This window comes from Podarcis raffonei, chromosome 5 (assembly GCF_027172205.1).
Source record: "Podarcis raffonei isolate rPodRaf1 chromosome 5, rPodRaf1.pri, whole genome shotgun sequence".
NCBI classification, from domain to species: Eukaryota; Metazoa; Chordata; class Lepidosauria; order Squamata; family Lacertidae; genus Podarcis; species Podarcis raffonei.
In genome coordinates, this window is record NC_070606.1 from 88,058,459 (window position 1) to 88,077,749 (window position 19,291).

At 46.7% G+C, this 19,291-nt stretch overlaps 1 protein-coding gene across 1 annotated transcript in view; it reads right to left on the reverse strand.

The window, feature by feature from the left end:
* The window catches only part of SPATA16 (spermatogenesis associated 16), a 174,016-nt gene that overhangs the window by 125,181 nt on the left and 29,544 nt on the right, over positions 1-19,291 (reverse strand). The window lies entirely within an intron of this gene.

Genomic DNA, 19,291 nt, shown 5'->3' on the forward strand with positions numbered 1-19,291 from the left:
AGTGAAGCAGGGTAGGATTTTTGGTTCATCCACAGCAGCAGTCTAAGCAATAGTCCTTCTTTATTTGTCTTCGCCAGATGAGTTGTTTATTTTATTTTTATTTATTTATTTTATTTTATTTTATTTATACCCCGCCCTGCCCGGCCAAGACTGGGCTCAGGGCAGCTAACATCAAGTATAAAAACAATTGATTAAAATACAACTTAAAAACAGGATTAAAATGCAGCCTCATTTCAGTTGAAGCCCAGATCAAAAACTGTTTGGGGGGAGAAAACATCAAATCTTCACCAAGGCCAACTATCCAGACTGGTCCTACGTGGGCCAGAAAAAAGCCAGGGAAGTAATAATAATAATAATAATAATAATAATTTATTATTTATACCCCGCCCATCTGGCTGGGCCTCCCCAGCCACTCTGGGCGGCTTCCATAAAAACCAAAAATACAGTAAAATATCACACGTTAAAAACTTCCCTGAACAGGGCTACCTTAAGATGTCTTCTGAATGTCAGGTAGTTGTTTATCTCTTTGACATCTGCTGGAAGGGCGTTCCACAGGGCGGGTGCCACTACCGAGAAGGCCCTCTGCCTGGTTCCCTGTAGCTTTGCTTCTCGCAATGAGGGAACCGCCAGAAGGCCCTCGGCGCTGGACCTCAGCGTCCGGGCAGAATGATGGGGGTGGAGACGCTCCTTCAGGTATACTGGACCGAGGCCGTTTAGGGCTTTAAAGGTCAGTACCAACACTTTGAATTGTGCTCGGAAATGTACTGGGAGCCAATGTAGGTCTTTCAAGACCGGTGTTACATGGTCTCGGCGGCCGCCCCCAGTCACCAGTCTAGCTGCTGCATTCTGGATTAGTTGTAGTTTCCGAGTCACCTTCAAAGGTAGCCCCACGTAGAGCGCATTGCAGTAGTCCAAGCGGGAGATAACCAGAGCATGCACCACTCTGGCGAGACAGTCCGCAGGCAGATAGGGTCTCAGCCTACGTACCAGATGGAGCTGGTAAACAGCTGCCCTGGACACAGATTTGACCTGTGCCTCCATGGACAGCTGTGAGTCCAAAATGACTCCCAGGCTGCGCACCTGGTCCTTCAGGGGCACAGTTATCCCATTCAGGACCAGGGAATCCTCCACACCTGCCCGCCTCCTGTCCCCCAAAAACAGTACTTCTGTCTTGTCAAGTCTCCAAATAGGGGTTCCATCACAGAAGGAAAAGGAAAGTGGGGAAGGGGATCAGGCTGATTCCAAGCCAAAGGCCAAGTGGAACAACTCTTACAGGCCCTGTGGAAAGAAATCAGATCCTGCAGGGCCCTGGTCTCATGGGACAGAGCGTTCCACCAGTGTTGAAAAGGCCCTGGCCCTGGTTGAGACTAATCTCACTTCCTTAGGGCCCGGGACCTCTAGAGTATTGCTATTTATGGACCTTAAGGTCCTCCGCGGGGCATACCAGGAGAGGTGGCCCCATAGGTATGAGGGTCCTAGTCCGCAAAAGTTATGAAAAGTTTGCATATATTCAGGGCTGGTCTGCCCATGAGGCAGCCTGAGGCAGATGCTTCAAACGTCAGAACCCCACCGAGGCACCAGCTGTTGGAGAAGTGGTGGCTTCAGCGGCAGCTTCCAGTGAAATCTCACGAGATTTGTACACCTTGCAAGATCTCACGAGAGTTCTGCAAGATCTTGGTGGAACCCACCACCTCTGCTGGCTTCATGGGGGCCGCTGCGTGACCCAGGTAAGGGAGACTTTGGCAGCAGTGGGGATGGCACCCCCCCATTCTGCCTCAGGCGGTGAAAGGGGACGGGCCTTCCTTGCATATATGTGTAAATAGAACCATATATTCTAAAGACACCAGTCTCTGCTGGCCTTCATTCCAAAGAAACCAAACCCTGTGTAAGCACTTCGGGCCCCTAGAGCAGGCATAGGCAAACTAGGCCCTCCAGATGTTTTGGGACTACAAATCCCATGATCCCTAGCTAACAGGACCAGTGGTCAGGGATGTTGGGAATTGTAGTCCCTAAACATCTGGAGGGCCAAGTTTGCCTATGCCTGCCCTAGAACCTCTCACTGCTCGGAGACAGGAGTGTGATGTAATGATACCAAGCTACATGGGCCGATGCCCTGACGGACAGCTCCTGTGTTCCTGGGGGTTAAAAGGTGGTATTCAAAGCATCTTCCTTTCTTCTGCCCATAGGTTGTGCATAATGCTTCTCCACTGCTTGACTAGAATTGAGGCTAGCTTATGTAATATGCTTAGATTGAGGTGCTATTCACTGCCCACTGTGAGAAGAAGGATATTAGAGCACATGAAGGATGATTTGAGGAGATATATATATATATATCCTAATACCATTTAGAATCATTTTCTCCCAATGATCAACCGAGAACCTGATTTGCATATTCCTTAGTCAGTTGGGAAAGGTCGTGACCAAAGAAATAAAAATCTCAGAATACCTTTTATGATTTCCCTTGCCCAATAATAATAGAGGAGATTCAGATTAGAAGAGGCTGCTTTAATCCATCCATCAAGAAAGCCAAGGAAGACTATAAGTAGGAAAATAAGTGAAAGGAGGAGTAATTTCTGTTCTTAATTCTCAGTTAATGGAAGAGAATCGCGTGAAAAGTGGCCCGCTGAATGCTTTAAGGATGAAATAGGCTTGTTTTCATATTTCACTCATATTCTTCTCCCATGGAATTTAATATAGAATAATCACCTTATTACTGAATACTTTAAAAGCATTCTGAATTTCTAATGCAAGGCTAAGGTCCTTTCTCCATTTATATGGAGCTGTTTAAGCAGCACCATGGGAAGAGAGAGAGAAAGAGGAAGGGGAAAAGTTCCCTATCTCATTTCTTTCTCATCACAGCAGTTGCAGGAGCTTCCACTGGAAAGCCAGGTGCCTGGAGAAGCTTGTATGATTCTCCACATGCAGTAAATAGTTGCTGTGGGGAGGGGGGGAAGAATTAAATCAAGGAAATAGCATGTGGGAGAAAGAGCCAAACTCTCTCCCCAGGGTTGCAGGCCCATCCAATACGACAGTACTTTTATCTTTTAAAGAAGATCCATCTCTTAAAGAAGGGACACAGGTGGCGCTGTGGGTAAAACCTCAGCGCCTAGGACTTGCTGATCGTAAGGTCGGCGGTTCGAATCCCTGCGGCGGGGTGAGCTCCTGTCGTTCGGTCCCAGCTCCTGCCCACCTAGCAGTTCGAAAGCACCCCTAAGTGCAAGTAGATAAATAGGGACCGCTTTATAGCGGGAAGGTAAACGGCGTTTCCGTGTGCTGTGCTGGTGCTGGCTCGCCAGAGCAGCTTCGTCACGCTGACCACGTGACCCAGAAGTGTCCCAGCGCTGGCCCCCGGCCTCTTAAGTGAGATGGGCGCACAACCCTAGAGTCGGACAGGCCCGTACGGGCAGGGGTACCTTTACCTTTACTATCTCTTAAAGAAGATCACAGATATCTCCCACCATCTCTGCTTGTTTGGCCCTGTGATCCCACCCCTCAGCCTCCCCCATCAGCCCCTGTTTGGACAAGCCATAGTCGAGATTCACCACAGTTTCTTTGGATTTGGACCTCACACTAAACTGTGGTTGATTTCAAAGGGAAACTGGCTCATGAGGCCTGTGACTGGGAGTAATTTCCACTGTGGGAAAACACTTAAAAACAGGTTCTGGAGGAAAGTTCAGCTCCACTTAGAGAAGAGGAGCCACCTTTTAAAAACTTTTTATTTTTATTTTTTACTTTTCCTCTGAAATGTGGTCTAAATTAGGAAATATACATATTGGACCACTGTAGGCAGATGGAAACATTGGCGGGGTTTTGATTTCACTTGTAGTGTAACAGTTATCATGGAAAATATGGATTGATATCATATAGTTCGGAGAAGATGCGGTTTTAAATGATTAAAATGGGACGCCAGGGAAGGGGTGGGGGGAAAATCCTGAGTTTCGGAGGAATCTCTTTATATGGATATGTAATTTAATTTTTTTAAATATAATTTTGCATTGTAAAAATCAAATAAAAGTGATTTCAAGAAAAAAAAGGAAATGTACATATTGCGTATGCAGGTTTTATGCTCCATTTGTGTCACTAAGGCTTTGAAAGATCTAACAACACATCTGACAGCACTAGGATAGCTCAGCTGGTTGGAATGTGGGGCCAATAACATCAACGTTGCAGGTTCAATCCCTGTATGGGATACTAGATATTCTTGGATATTCTGCATATTCAGGGGCTTGGACCAGATCCTCAAGGTCCCTTCCAACTCTACAGTTCTTATGATTCTATTCCAGGGGTCAGCAAACTTTTTCAGCAGGGGGCCGGTCCACTGTCAAACAGACCTTGTGGGGGGCCGGACTATATTTTGGGGGTGAAAATGAACGAATTCCTATGCCCCACAAATAACCCAGAGATGCATTTTAAATAAAGGCACATATTCTACTCATGTAAAAACACCAGGCAGGCCCCACAAATAACCCAGAGATGCATTTTAAATAAAAAGACACATTCAACTCATGTAAAAACACGTTGATTCCTGGACCGTCCGCAGGCTGGATTGAGAAGGCGATTGGGCCAGATTTGGCCCCCTGGGCCTTAGTTTGCCTAAAGGTAAAGGGACCCCTGACCATTAGGTCCAGTCGTGGCCGACTCTGGGGTTGCGGCGCTCATCTCGCTTTATTGGCCGAGGGAGCCAGCGTACAGCTTCCAGGTTATGTGGCCAGCATGACTAAGCCGCTTCTGGCAAACCAGAGCAGTGCACGGAAACGCCGTTTACTTTCCCGCCAGAGTGGTACCTATTTATCTACTTGCACTTGATGTGCTTTCGAACTGCTAGGTTGGCAGGAGCTGGGACCCAGCAACAGGATCTCATTCCATTGTGGGGATTCGAACCGCCGACCTTCCGATTGGCAAGTCCAAGGCTCTGTGGTTTAACCCACAGCGCCACCCGCGTCCCTTTAGTTTGCCTACCCATGTTCTATTCTTTCACTGGATGATTCTTTCACTAGCTCCTCTCCCCAGATTTTTAGGGATCCACATGACCTGAGTTGGGTTGTGCCGTTCTCTAGTTTCGGTGTCAAGACAGGGCAAATGAAGTGCTTTGAAGATTTGAAATATGCTACACAAAGCTCCCGATATAATTACCTCTTTTATTTTATCCCACCTTTTCCAGGAAAAATCGCAGGCCGTTTATGACACTCCTCAGTTTCAAATCCCCATATCATCTTGTTACAGGTAAGAGACGTAAATCAGAGGGTTCATTGCTTGTAACTTTTAGCCCTGCTACCACATAGATATATATAGATATAGCTTCCAAAGCGTCTCTATAGGAAAGATGTATATGTGGCTGAAAGAGCAAGAGAATTATTTCCACACACCTCAGCGAGCACAAAGGTATTGCCGAGTTTTTTTGGGGGGGTTAATTCTTTTTGGGTAATAATGCTTTTCTACAGACTAGACCCTGCTTCAGCGTGACAAAAAAAAAATATGGGAACTGGGAAATGGTGCTGTTAAATGATGGCGGGAAGGAAGGAATCATTTAGAATCTTTACATTAAAGCCCTACCCTCAAAAATGATGTTCAGGGAAGTTTTTTAATAGTTGATGCTTTATTATTATTATTAATAATAATAATTTTTATTTATACCCCGCCCTCCCCAGCCAAGGCTGGGCTCGGAGCGGCTTACAAGCAATAATAAAAACAAGTTGAATGATTACAACTTAAAAACAAGATTAAAATACAACATTAAAATATTGAAACATTAAAATATTAAAATGTAGCCTCATCGCAGGAGGAGAAAGAAAGGAAAAAAGAAAGAGAGGGAGGGAATCAAATTGGCTCCAAGCCAAAGGCCAAGCGGAACAACTCTGTCTTACAGGCCCTGAGGAAAGAAATCAGATCCTGCAGGGCCCTGGTCTCATGAGGCAGAGCGTTCCACCAGGCCGGAGCCAGTGTTGAAAAGGCCCTGGCTCTGGTTGAAGCCAATCTAACTTCCTTAGGGCCCGGGACCACTAGGGTGTTGCTATTTATGGACCTTGAGGCTCTCCGTGGGGCACACCGGGAGAGGCGGTCCCGTAGGTACGAGGGTCCTAGGCCATGAAGGGCTTTAAAGGTCAAAAGCAGCACCTTAAATCTGACCCTGTACTCTACCGGGAGCCAGTGCAGCTGGAAAAGCACTGGGTGAATATACTCCCATGGCAGAGACCCCGTGAGGAGCCTTTATTGTGTTTTTAATATTTTTTGGGGAGCCACCAAGAGTGGCTGGGGCAACCCACTCAGATGGGCAGCATATAAATAATAAAATGATGATGATGATGATGAATATAACAACAACAACCAACTTGGAGAGTGAGGTTCAGGGCTGTAATCCTCCCAGAGCCTTTGAAACAGGTAAAGCTGCTGAAAATTACATTTGAGATATTCCACCCCCCCATCCTGATGTTCTTTGATGTGGAAGGAAAAGGATGAACTTGAATTTCAAGCGCTGGATTAGGCTCAGCATGGACTGGGGAGCCTTCCGCGTGATCCAGCAAGGCTTTTCTTGTGAAACAAAAGCCTTGCGGGATGTATCTGAGGCCATGCGGTACCATTTCAGACTTCAGGTGGAGGGTGACCAAATTTTCAAATGCTTCTCCGCATCATATACAGCCCTATCAACTTGAAGGAGAAGATCTAGTGTATTTAATCCAGCTTGCTTCTTTTGCATGAGCAAGTAAGCATTTGGTCTTCCACCTGCATTCAGAAATGGTACAACCGCAGACAGGTTGCATGGTGAGGTCCTTTCTCAACAGGACCTGGAAGTTACTTGATGTCTGTCTTGATCTGTGCTGCCTGCAAGACATGGGGGAGAAATTTGTTCCGTTCCGATACATTTTCCAAACCAATGTGTGAACTGAAATATGGGTCTCCTTGGAAATTTGCGCTTCTCCTGATTCTCCTTTGCTGCTGCTTGCCCTGTTGCCTCTCAGCCTTCCTCCAATAATGATCGTAATATCCTGGACCAGGGACAGCCCACCATGCTGGCCACTGCTGTACCGTAGAAAAAGGAATCTCTCAAGCTAATAGCATTGCCTGTACTACTCAACCTTGCTTTGCAGGCAAAAATGACAAGAAACCGGCATGATGAGGACTAGTTAAGGTATCTGTAGAGCTGATGCACACCCACACACATTTAAATAAATAAATAAAAATAGTGAAGAATAAGAGCAAATTGGCTTTTGGTGCTATCACTGCTCCCCGTTTGATCTTCCTTTCCTTATTTTCGAGACAACTTGGGATACGTTTTCAGCTGAGTGAGCAGAAATTCTATTTATTTATTTTAAAAAAACCCCTCCGCCCTGCCTTTATTGTTAATGAGAGTTGTGTAAATAACTTCCTGTACAATGTCTCGAAATTTTCATTTCATGTTAATTCAATACTAAATCTGCATGCAGCTGCCATCCGAGAGGAGCTAAATTTACTGGCCTTTATGCGAATCGTTCTGCAATTGCTGTCATTGAGAGGTTTATTGTTTGCTATTCTCGCAGCCCCCTCAATGAGCTAGGTGGGCATTGGATGGGCTGAAAGCCTGGGATGCATGATAATGTCTCAGTCCACAAAGCCATCCCTATCTGAGCAAGTTAGGCTAAGCAGGGTGCTATTTATTTATGTATTCAAATGCATAATCTCAAAGCAGTTTACATTGGCCCCTATGTCATAGGACTGTAGAGCTGGATGGGACCATGAGGGTCACCTAGTCCAACCCCCTTACAATGCAGGAATCTCAGCTAAAGCATCCATGACAGATGGCCATCCAACTTCTGCTTAGAAAGCTCCATGGAAGGAGAGTCCACAACCTGCCGAGGGAGACCGTTCCACTGTTGAATGGCTCTTACTGTCAGAAAGTCCCTCCTGATGTTTAGTCGGAATCTCTTTTCTTGTACCTTGAAGCCATTGGTTCGAGTCCTACCCTCCAGAGCAGGAGAAAACAAGCTTGTTCTCTCTTCCATGTGACAGCCCTTGAGATATTTGAAGATGGCTATCATTTGCTGTTTAGTCGTTTAGTCGTGTCCAATACTTCGTGACCCCGTGGACCAGAGCACTTCCACTGCCTCCTGCAGTTTGGTCAGACTCATGTTTGTAGCTTCAAGAACACTATCCAACCATCTCGTCCTCTGTCGTCCCCTTCTCCTTGTGCCCTCCATCTTTCCCAACACCAGGGTCTTTTCCAGGGAGTCTTCTCTTCTCATGAGGTGGCCAAAGTATTGGAGCCTCAGCTTCAGGATCTGTCCTTCCAGTGAGCACTCAGGGCTGATTTCCTTAAGAATGGATGCGTTTGATTTTATTGCAGTCCATGGGACTCTCAAGATGGCTATCATATTTCCTCTCAATTTCCTCGTTTCCAGGATAAAAATTCCCAACACCTTCAACCATTCCTCATAAGGCTTGGTTTCCAGACCCTTGATCACGTTGGTTGCCCTCTTCTGTTCAGGACTTGGGGTTTGCTTCCAAAGTCACAGGGACATAGGAAACTGCCTCATATTGGTTTAGACCTCTGGCCCATTTAGCTGTGTACACTGGCCAGGAGTGGTACTTGAGGGTTTTCATACAGGGGACTTTCTTAGCTCTTACCACCTGGAGATGGTGGTGATGGCAATGATATTGATGATGAAATTTATTACCTGACCTTCACCAGAAGGTCCTGGGGTGGGTTAGAACAATTCAAAATTCAGAATTAAAAGCAGCTAAAATGGTCACAGGAGATGCGTGGTTATGGAACAAACACACTGCATATGTTGGAGGTCAATATAAAGAGCTGCATCTTCGGCCTTTGCCGGAATCTGCACAGTGAAGAAGCCAGACAGACTTCTATGGGGAGTGAATTCTACAGCTTAGGGGATGTCACATATAATGCCCTTTCCTGAGGTGTTGTGGGAGGTGGAACTACAAAGAAGACCCCTTCTGTTGACCTTAACACCTGGAGGGTCTGTAGAGAAGAAGCTGGTCTTCCAGAGATTTGGTGCCTACTGTGATGGCCTGGGACTCGGGGTCAGACTCGGAGCCAGAGGAGTCTCAGTCTGCACCAGATCCTTTGCCTCAGGCGGCAGCTGAACCTAGTCTGGGGCCTGATTCTGAAGAGCCCCAGTCTGCACAGGTTCCCCTGCAACAAGCACCAGCTGGGCCAAGTCAGGGGCCTGAGCCTGCCCTGGCTCCAGATGCGGGGATTACCTCGTTGCCTTCAGCTGGACAATCACTTACAGCTGCTCCACTACCTGTTGGGTAAGGAGAGGCTGAGGCGGCCTCTGGGTCTAGTAACCCACTGACATCTCCCGAGCTGCAGAGACCGAGGTCTGAGAGAAGGAGAGACCTGAATACTCGCAGGAGGAGTGCTCGCCTTTGGGTGAGACAGGGAGGTGAGTCACCGGGGGATCAGGACCGGCCGTTACCCCGACAGAGATAAAAGGCTGCTGGACCCCGCCCCAGGTTGTGGGAGCAACGTTGCTGTTTGCCAGAACCTGCCTGTGATCCTGTGCCTGACCTTGCCTGGTTTCCTGCCTTGGCCCTGTTGGACTGACTCCTCGCGGAACCCCTGGATTCGGGACCGGACCTGGACCGCCTTACTCGGGTTACCCCCGGGCCCAGCACACCTACGTCTTTTAGGGCTTTAGACACTAGCATGAGCATCTTGAATTGGGTACCTTCCACATGCAGAGGAAATGCTCTGTCACTGAGTTACAACCATTTCCTTAGATCAGGCATGGCCAAACTTGGCCCTCCAGATGTTTTGGGACTACAATTCCCATCATCCACGACCACTGGTCCTGTTAGCTATGGATGATGGGAGTTGTAGTCCCAAAACATATGTAGGGCCAAGTTTGGCCATGCCTGCCTTAGATGCAGAGACCAGTTCCCTAGATACTGTTCCTGAGTCCTGATTCAGAAAGCATGACTGTCAGCTCAGATGCACCTCAACCTCTGCATGCCACAGTTACTGTAGATGCAGTTCGGACATCCGTGAGTAAAGTCAGCAGCATTGCACTACTCAGGTGAACAAACAAGCCAGTTGCGTGATTAGCTTCTTGTGCAACCGAGCTGGTGCCTAGGCTGTATGGTTTGGTTCTGTCACCTTCTTTGTTGTACCCAGAAGTCGGGTCCAGTGAGTTTGAAGCAAACTCATTATGGAGACAGGGTCAAGAGACAGATGTAACATTTGTAGAACAGAAGGGCTGATTTGGAAGCTTTCTGTATAAGCACATATTTATTCTCTCCAGGGCTGAGTTCTGGGGGGTGGGTGGGTAAATAAAAAGCTCTGCCCCTTTGTCATGAGAGTCATTTGTGGGCAGCTCTGACTAGCCCATCAGCAGCAGACCTCCCTGATATCTCTGTCACAGTCTTGCAACTACTGTTTATTTTCTGCAGAAGGGGAAGGATGGGGGTGGGTGGGAAATGAACAAATAAATCGACAGTGGAATTTGCTGCCAAGGAGTGTGGTGGAGTCTCCTTCTTTGGAGGTCTTTAAGCAGAGGCTTGACAACCATATGTCAGGAGTGCTCTGATGGTGTTTCCTGCTTGGCAGGGGGTTGGACTCGATGGCCCTTGTGGTCTCTTCCAACTCTATGATTCTATGATTCTATGAAATCCACAGGTGGTCCTTAATTTAAAAAACAAAACAGGGCAGGCAGTTTGAGCAAAACGGATGGACTGACTGACCTTGACACCTGTTGTGCAAGTTGGAAGCTGGATGTGAAGTACAATCGCTGCAAATCAGTGGGTAGGGAAACCTCAGGCCTGGAGAACCGCTCCCCCGACCCCGGGCCACCCCTCTACTGCCCCTGTTTGGACACCTTTTTTCTAGCTCATCTGGAATGTGTCCTTGACCTTTGATAATGCTTTTTGCTTCTCTGGACAAAGGATAAAAAAAGAAGTGTGTATCTATGTAGAAGCCAGCCTACTGTACACAGACAACATTTACATTCACGGCTCCACCTGTCTTCCCTTTGGCCCCACCACTGCCACATGGCCCTTGGAAGCCTCCTCAGAAGGGAATGTGGCCCTTAGTCTGAAAAAGGTTCCACCTCTCTTGCCTTAACTAGTTCTTCTCCCCTCCCCCGTCCCCCCCCTGAAGTGTACATGTGATTGCAGATTCAGAATAGAAATCCTGAAAGGGACTGCCTTATCAATCTTGATGTGAATCACGAAATCAATTCCAGGGTCCTTGCGGGTGGAGGGCTGCTCCCTAAGGGAAGTGGCAAAGTTACCCAAAAGCATTCATTCAACGAAGAATTGATGCTTTTGAATGATGGTGCTGGAGGAGACTCTTGAGAAGATCAAACCTCCCCATTCTTAAGGAAATCAGCCCTGAGTGCTCACTGGAAGGACAGATCCTGAAGCTGAGGCTCCAATACTTTGGCCACCTCATGACTCCCTGGAAAAGACCCTGGAAAAGACCCTGATGTTGGGAAAGATGGAGGGCACAAGGAGAAGGGGACGACAGAGGACGAGATGGTTGGATAGTGTTCTCGAAGCTACCAACATGAGTTTGACCAAACTGCAGGAGGCAGTGGAAGACAGGAGTGCCTGGCGTGCTCTGGTCCATGGGGTCACAAAGAGTTGGACACGACTAAACGAATAAACAACAACAACAACAAATTCATTGCCCTCAAAGCTGTTTTCCTGGTCTTGGCCCTCCATTGAATCCTATGTCAGAGAACTGAATTGACATTAGCTGCACAGCCAGCCTCTCCCATCTCTCCTCTGCCATTTAGACAGGGACCATTGTTCCAAAACGCTGCTGTCACTGGCTGCTCAGCTGCAGAAAGCTAGCAATCTCAGATGCATTATGAACAAACAATCAAACAAAGAGCCCCCATCCCTGAATAGAGCCCCAAACCTCAGCGTGTCCTCCTACACCTTTCATTGTCTCTCTCAACAGCACACCCCCTTCTCTCTCTCCACCTCCACCCATCGCTGCTGTTCATCCTTTGACACTGTAAAATAACAAACAGCTCTGGCAAAAGCTGTCACAGTGTCCTGCTGGCGCGTCTATGCGCAGATCGCCTAAATGCAAGTGGAGTACTTTAATAACACACTTCTACTGTACCCGGGTCCTGTCCTTGTGGATAAAGTTCCTCTCCAAATCAGTCCGTGAGCTTTCTGAACCTTAGCAAGGCCCTCTTCAGCACTCTTCAAAAATGTTATCAGTTTGCCAGGAGAACCTCTTCAGGCATAAAAGACTACGCAAACAACGCAGGCTCGCAGTTTTTCACGAAAACTTCCTCTAGCGCAGTGGGTGGGGAAACTCTCCCCCAGCCCCAGTGAAATATACTCGGAGTTGAGAGTGGATTTCATGCTCTTTACTCAGCTCATAGTGGTGAGGAGGAATGGAAGTTCCCCCAGAATGTCTGCTTTCAAGATCGGTCCACAGGAGCCACCCAATCCAGCTCCAGGTGGAAGTGAATCCGCAACCTGGTTGGCCTACAGGAGAATCCTGGAATTAGCCAATCACGTGGGGGCCCATTGTGTAAATAATGTATATAAAGCAGACATTCTGGGGGAACTTCCATTCCTCCTCACCACTATGAGCTGAATACAGAGCATGAAATCCACTCTCAACTCTGAGTATATTTCATCTTTGTCCAGCTTTTCCACAACAGGTGGAAAGGACTCCTGACTACAATATTCCAAGGAGGTGTTGCAAAGTATGGGGCAGTCCAGCCTCTCACCTTGTCAGTGGGGCCCAAAGGTCTGGAGCACCTGGAGAGGCTTGTTGCAATCACAGCACAATCAAGGGTCCCATGATTTTAATTTTTAAAAAGAAAATTCTAATTTGTAGATGTGGAGCTGGAGTACGGGTCACTAATGCTTAATTGTCATTACAGCCTCTTATTATTCTACACAGCAGTTAATCAGCTTTTAGACTGGGCGTGAGGGACAAAAATAACTCTCTGCATTCTACTTCTACAAAACAGCTTACTCTTATCAGCTCTTTAAAAAAGTGTAATTAATGTTGCTGGGTTGCCTCTACACAGAAGGTGAAGAGATGGAACTGCAGTGCGGGAGGTTTCTGAATCCCAATCTTATTTGTCTTTAGGAATGTTGGAGAGTTTTGGTGGAAACAGAAAAGGGAGAGAGAATTTCTGGTCTTCGCTTCTTCGTCCCATGTCCGAAACCAGCCCAGCAGCTACGCTTGGTATTCGCTGCTGCTACTGCTTTCAATCTACAGTAAAGGTAAAGGGGACCCCTGACCATTAGGTCCAGTCGTGGCTGACTCTGGGGTTGCAGCGCTCATCTCGCTTTATTGGCCGAGGGAGCCAGCGTACAGCTTCCAGGTCATGTGGCCAGCATGACCAAGCCGCTTCTGGCGAACCAGAGCAGTGCACGGAAACGCCGTTTACCTTCCCACGGAGCGGTACCTATTTATCTACTTGCACTTTGACGTGCTTTCAAACTGCTAGGTTGGCAGGAGCAGGGACCGAGCAATGGGAGCTCACCCCGTCACGGGGATTCGAACCGCCGACCTTCTGATCGGCAAGTCCTAGGCTCTGTGGTTTAGACCACAGCGCCACCCACAATTGATGATTGTCCCCCACCTTTTGCATTTGTGTCTCCTCTCCTTTGCACTGAAATGAATGGGGTCGGGGCCGGTGAGAGACATTTTGACGCCTGCGGTGAATCACAAAATGGCGCTCCGCACACCAGGGAAGGAAGGGTGAGCAAAGATCTACATCAGGAACAAGGTGGAATCAGGAACAAGTAGGAATCAAATGCAGTCACCGGTGTGTGTGTGTGCTCTGAATTATGCTGGGTGGGTGCAGTCAGGGAGACCCCAGCAGTGCCTCCTATTCACCAAGAGGCTACATGGTTGGGGGGACTGCTGAGGAGGTGGTGGATCTGACCTCCAAGGAGCTCGCTGCAGACATCGCTGCACCTGTGGTGGCAGCAGCAGGCAATGCATTACTTTGAGGCTGGTTCTGCTGCCCCTGTGGATCCTGCCACCTGAGGCAAATCTCACTTTGCCTCATGTCTGGACCAGCCATGAATGGGGTAATAATAATAATAATAATAATAATAATAATAATAATAATAATTTATTATTTATACCCCGCCCATCTGCCTGGGTTTCCCCAGCCACTCTGGGCGGCTTCCAACTGAATATTAAAAACAATACAGCATCAGACATTAAAAACTTCCCTAAACAGGGCCGCCTTCAGTTGTCTTTTAAAAGTAAAATAGTTGTTTATTTCCTTGACGTCTGCTGGGAGGGCTTTCCACAGGGCAGGCGCCACTACCAAGAAGGCCCTCTGCCTGGTTCCTTGTAACCTCACTTCTCGCAGCGAGGGAACCGCCAGAAGGCCCTCCGCGTTGGACCTCAGTGTCTGGGCTGGATGATGGGGGTGGAGACGCTCCTTCAGGTATACTGGACCGAGGCTGCTGAGGGCTTTAAAGGTCAGCACCAACACTTTGACTTGTGCTCAGAAATGTACTGGGAGCCAGTGTAGGTCTTTCAAGACCGGTGTTATGTGGTCTCGGCGGCCACTCCCTGTCACCAGTCTAGCTGCCACATTCTGGATTAATTGCAGTTTCCAAGTCACCTTCAAAGGTAGCCCCACGTTGAGCGCATTGCAGTAGTCCAAGCGGGTAGAGGAACGTAATGATAAAGGAACAGATTACACAAGTAATTCCATAAAATTCCTCCACACCTGACAGCCCTTCACCTAATGTAAAGAGATGCTGTGGATGCGCTTAGGGTGTGGAGTTTCGATATGCTGTAGCAACATGGTAATAGTGATTGCAATTTGAAGTACGATAAAGAAATAGTCAGTAAAATTACGGTTGGTCTAAGTAAAAGGCATTTTTCTGTCTTGATAGTACATCAAACACTCAAACGTTGATCACTGGAGCCTTTGCGTGAAATGTAAATGAAACCTTGTGGGGAAAGTAAAGGAATTATTGCTTATGTCATGTTTTCAGAGGAACAGGGAAATATTTCTGAGCTTTAGAGAGACTGTCAACTCTGGGCAAAATGGCCAAATGTACAGGGGAGCCAATTAGGCCTAATTATAAATCACCCAATCTGTTCTTGTTCTCTTTCTTTCCTTACTGCAGAATTTGTATACCTCTGAGTATGCAGTTGCCAAGATGCCAAAGATGTTGCTTAAACAAAGTAACATGTGGAGAAACTGCCATTGCTAATGCCAAATAAATAACGCAGGAACATAGATGTTGGTGGGAAGGAAGAAAATAATTATGAAAGGAGAATTCCCTGGATGCCAAGATGCAGTAATCTTTGGTGAGAGAACACCAGCGGAGATTTAAAATCACAATATATGCAGCAAAGTAAAGTGTGGACATATAGACCGTTAGACCTTTAAAATATGCCCTTCTAAGTTCCTTCCAAAGCTCCCCTAGCATAGCAAAAGACCATGCATTTGGTAAGTTAAAAATGGGTTTACTTAAAAACTCTTCAAAGGTCAGGTTCATGTGCTTTTCCATACTTCAGTCAGAAAGCACCGGCAGTAAAACTTGGCTTAGTTACAGTGGTGAAAGTTTTTAAATTATTGTTATACGGACACAAGAATGGCTTGTAATAGCCATGCGGTCTGAGCAGCAGCAAACATCTCAGAACCTCTTCACACGCTGAGCTCCTTTGGTAGACTGAGGTGAACAAAAGCCTTGATTACTTTCCTCCCAAGGTGAGGGAGAATAACCTAGCTAAGCCTGGCAGGACAGCTTACTCGATGGCATTAACCCCTTCATGCATTAAATTGACTTAAGCATGTTGGTCAAATGAGGCTGGTTATCCCTCAACATGAAGCTGCCTTATACTGAGTCAGACTACTGGCCTATCTAGCACAATATTGTCTACACTGATAACGGTTCTCCAGGTTTCAGATTGGAGTGATTCCCAGTGCTACCTAGAGATGCTAGGAATTGAAACTTGGACCATCTTAGGGTTGCCAGTTAGGAGCATCCCAGACCCTGAGTATTCAGGGTCCAAACCTGAGACCTAGGAATGGCCCCTGCTGATGTCAAGGGGGTGGTCTGTGGAGATGGAGGTTAATGGAAAAAGAGGAGCATCTCCCCTATGAACCAACCTGTTCCTGCGGTCATCGTCTGAGGCCCTTCATTGAGAGGTCTGGAGGGTGGCAACACAAGAACAGGCCTTTTCTGCACCTTCGTTAGATATCAATCAATCTATCTATCTATCTATCTATCTATCTATCTAGGCACCAGGCAAAAACATTCCTCCTCTCCCAGGTCTTTAAACAATCAATGACCTTATAAACTCTCTGTGTGTGGGTCATTGTTTTTTGTTTGTTACTATGCTATGTCTTTTTGTGTGTTTATATTGTAAACTGCCCTGTGATTCTTGGGTGGAGGACAGTGTAGAAATAATAATAATAATAATAATAATAATAATAATAATATTAAAAATAAAAAAATAAAGGCATACTCCCGCAGAGTGTCTCCACTATAATTTGCAGCAGCTCCTGCCAGCCTGAAGCCTGCAAGTTTCATTGCACAGTCTTATTATTAGTCTTATTATTATTAAGCACAGTGTCACCCACCTGGAGATTCAAGCTCTCCTCTTGCCAACTGGAGTGGGCCAGGCAAACCTGGAAACTTCAGGTCAGACCTGGAGGTCTGGTAACCCTTGACCATCTCCATGCAAAGTAGACGCTCTCCACCAAGTGAAAGCCTTTCCCCTAAACAGCATTTCTTGGAAAGAGACGAGACGGAGTAGGGAGGCTGGTGGATGAATAACCGAGTTGTTCTCCCCGCCATGCTGAGGGTGATGGCACATGGCTGAAAATGCCACAAAGATGGATGGGTTCAAAATGCAGTTCTCAGATGCAGGGGGCGGGGAATAGATCATTATAACAATTTAATAAAAAGAGACCCCTCTTGCAGCAATAAAAGAGAACAGAAGGCAGAGACGGAAGAGGAGCATGCATGAAAATCAATTCCTAGGCTTTGCTCTCTAAAATATAGTGATAGTACCACAGTCATAAAAAAAAAATGGATTCACATCTGTTCATTTAAATCTGAAGAGTAGAACATCTGCTTTGCATGCAGAAGGTTCCTGATTCAATCTTGAGCATCTCTAGGAAGGATGGACAAATTCCTTTGTCTGAAATTCTGGAGAGCTGCTATCAGTCAGTGCAGACAATGCTGAGCAATGGTCAGACTCATTATAAGCCCCGTTCCTATGTGCAGTGTTAAGTTGTGGGTGAACCTATCAGACGACACAGTGATTCTTCAAACAGCTCTTGTTTATTCACAGGCCAGAACAGAACTAAACCGAAGGATTCAGCCAGTCTGCTTATATAGAGCTCCACTAGAACGCAACAGTAACCACTTTCTGTAACTATCCAATCACTGAACGTCACTTTCAATCCCTTATTTGCATATGTAGACCTGAGTGAAAACTATCTACTGTATCCCCCTGCTGGCCCAGGATGAGAACTTCAGTACATAACATCCAGTTTCTATACCAAGCTGAATGCTTCAGGCCTTTTCAGGGATGCAACCATGGGGGAAAGATGGGGGGGAATTGCCTTAATAAAATGCACAACCCCACACCCCTATTCCTTGTGGATCTTTGGTGACAAAAATGCGGTATCAGCACTGCTGCAAAGCGTGTTCTCTTTCATAGACAGCACGTGTTGCAGTGGGGTCTGACAGGCCACCCCTCTGTTGCTGGGCGGTTTAGTATGGATGACCATCCGCAGTGATTGAGTGGTTGGGTTACTGGGCAAATTTTAGTGTTGCCATTTAGAGGGACGGACCAAAGGTTATAAAATCAAGTCACGCAGCACTGACTGGGCTCTTTCGCTGCGCGCATCGGATCCCCCCCCCCTAATTTAGGGCTCTTGGTTGACATTCCTATGCCTGTCATGGGGTCGCCTGCTTTTGGGGCAGGGGCCTGGTAGGAATTTTGTCCATTTGGCTGATTGGCTGGTGCCATTTGGTTTTTGCCTACTGTGTAGCAAATTGTCACAACTTGTAAGGTTGCGGTTAGGCATTGGTTAAAAAATTGGTTGGTGGAGGGGTAAGGATTGGTGGTGCCTGCCCCTCCAATGCTGCTGCAGAAAGGGAATTCTGTTAAAGGAATCCAGGGGCTTGCCATTCTTTCATCCGTACCCCTGAATGGGGCTTAGGGCCGCGCAAGCCCCCGGGAGCATGCGGGGGGTAAGGGTATTGTTTTCCCTTACTGACTTTCACTGGAATCCGGAAGTCAGTTCTGTCCCTGGGCATGGGGACAGATAGTCATAACCAACGCCTAAGCAACCACTCACATTTATGTATTTTAATAAAGTTGTGGCCAAAATTATGCCAAAAACCTTAAACAAACATTATGTGTGAATTGTGAATTATTTAGGGGGTGGCTTGGGGACCTTGACACGCAAATCTTAGTGAATTATGGTGAAAGATGAAATGCAATGAAGGAACATTAGCTGCACCCCTTTAATGTATATATTTTAGCTCTTAACTTCACAGAGCCCAATCCTTTGCATGTTTACTTAGGACAAAGTCTGATCACACTGAGTTCAAGCGACTTTACTCCCACTAAAGTGGCATAGGATCAAATGACAAAATAACCCTCAGTCACAATAAAATGGTTAAGGTTGCCGCACCCATTAATTCTTCAAAACTCGTTCACATTAGCAATAAAGTGCTAACTAAGCTGGCAATCATTGTGCATTACAAACAACACAATGCACAATGATTGTCACGCAGTATTTTCTGGAGTGGCTTAGCTTGCATTTCCTTGCTTTTGTGTGTGTGAGTTTTGAAAAGTAATTGGTACAGCAGTCTGTTCTGTAAAGAAAAGAGATATTTTCGTCTATTAACTTCCTGTGCTTGAAAACTTTTTATTGTTGTTGCAGGCAAAAGTAAAATTTGTGGTTACTTTGTGTGTCTGTGTGCATGTGTGTGAGAGAGAGGGGGTGAGAGAGAGAGAGAGAGCGAGAGAGAGAGAGCGCAGCAACCAGTGCTGCTGTTGTTGCTATCAGCACCGCGTTGCTAACGATTCAGGCTCAAAACAGATGTTCATAATGTTACTGGTTTATTAAAAAGGATTATATGCTGCTTGCTGTCAAGGCTCTGAACACAGGCCTGCGGCAGGTTTTCTCCTGGTCCAAGGGAGAAAAAAGAGGATGGTGTGTTGAGGGGTGGTATACAGGTAATTCAAGGTACCTGCAGCCATCTATAGCTCTCAGCTGTTCTGCTTCTTTTTGGAGGAATGAGCTTTTAAGAACTCGCTTAGTGTAAACTAGTTAGACTGCAACATGCACAACAAGTAAGGAAACACGCACTACGA